This window comes from Bactrocera latifrons, unplaced genomic scaffold, assembly GCF_001853355.1.
Source record: "Bactrocera latifrons isolate USDA-ARS-PBARC rearing strain unplaced genomic scaffold, ASM185335v1 scaffold_19, whole genome shotgun sequence".
Lineage (NCBI taxonomy): Eukaryota > Metazoa > Arthropoda > Insecta > Diptera > Tephritidae > Bactrocera > Bactrocera latifrons.
In genome coordinates, this window is record NW_017535407.1 from 1,275,738 (window position 1) to 1,277,526 (window position 1,789).

General features: G+C 31.6%; 1 protein-coding gene across 3 annotated transcripts in view; it reads right to left on the reverse strand.

Annotated features, from left to right (window-relative positions):
- The window catches only part of LOC108967555 (furin-like protease 2), a 381,841-nt gene that overhangs the window by 362,208 nt on the left and 17,844 nt on the right, over positions 1-1,789 (reverse strand). The window lies entirely within an intron of this gene.

Consider the following 1,789-nt stretch of genomic DNA (forward strand, 5'->3'; position numbering starts at 1 on the left):
TTTTTGTGTTGCTGTATCATTAGCAATACTTCATTGTACATATTTTCTTATGAAATGTCAAAATGTCAAACAACAATTAAACTCAGTATAAAAACACAGTCTTGCAATCACGATCTCAGAAGTCGTTAGTATTTCCTTAAACCAAAAGCGTGATTTGAAAAATTTGCTCGTCATCTTAATTGAATTTTTCACTGGAATTAAAGCTGGCAATACACATATACATAAATATGTATAAATACATATATACTACTCTGCACAAGGTTGTTCGTTGGTGCGAATGCAAATGTGAAAGGTGCGGTTATAAATACACAACCAATTCAGCGCCAACTAACCTATTGACTGCTGACCTAACCCACAGTCATAAATTAACGAAGCACACGAAAGTCAAAAACATTTGCTAAATACACACATACATATGTGTGTATAAACACTGTGTACCCACAAAAAATATATAAACAGTGTGTACCACTTATATGCATGCGTCTATGCTTCGAGTGCGAAAGATGCCCAAAGTGGGGAGTTAAAAATGTTGAAAATTAGAAAACAAATTGGTAACCGATTGCGAATAAAACTTTTCTGGTATCAGAGCATCTATTTTAAATTATTTGTTCATTTTATGAAATGAAAATAAAGCAAATAAACAAAACTGTGTTGCGGCTCACTGCACTCTACGTGTTAGTAGGTGCCTTATGAATTAAGTTCCTTGGTAGCAAATAGTTTATGTAAGTAACTGTCTCAATTATTTCGAATATGTTGGTGTTGATTGCGTTAGCACTATGCTATGCAGCAAATATAAAATGTATATGGCAACAGCAGAGTATACACGGCGTAGTTTAATTTATGGCATTATTTATTAGTTACAAATAACACAAAATTTTTTTATTTTTTAATACTTTAATTCGATTTAATTTTTATACCCTGCACGAAGTATATTAAATTTGAGACAAAGCTTATAACAGGCAGTAGAAAAGATTGGAGACTGTATAAAGAATATGTGTATATATATAAATATTCAGCGTGACGAGCTCAGTCGATTTAATCATGTCGTTCTGTCCGTCTGTCTGTTTCTCCGTATGTTCAACCCTATAAATGCTGTCTAGTCACTCAGTTTTTGAGATATCACTCTGAAATTTTGCACAACTTTTTATCTGCTCATTTGTCGAAACTACAGATATCGGACCACTCTGTCATATAGCTGGCATACAAACAGATATATTGAGATCAAGGCCTTGTATGGAAAACTTTTTTATTTTACTAGATATCTTCACAACATTTAGCACAGAATATTAGCTAAATAAAATCTGTAAGCTACGAGAAAAAGTTTTCAGATAGGCTCATTATAGCATATAGACCCCGTACAAACTGAACGATCAAAATCAAGTTATTATATGAAAACTTTTTTATTTGACGAGCTATCTCCACAAAATGTTCCATAACATATTGTCCATACTAATTGTAAAATTTACGAAAAACAATTCCAGATCGGTTCACTATAGCATGTAGTTGCCATACAAACGTAGGGATAAAAATCAAGTTTTGTTTTTTGACGAGACATCATCATGAAATTTTCCACAACTTATTGTCCATACTAACGGTAAAATCTCCGAAAAAAAATTGTAGATCGGTCCAATATAACATATAGCTGCCATACAAATGGTACTATCAATATCAAGTTTTTTGGTAAGCAAAAACTTTTCTATTTGTGAAGGGTATTATAGCTTCATTTGATTAATTATTATTGTTATTATTGTGTTTGTATACATTTTTATCATATCTTATTATTTTTATA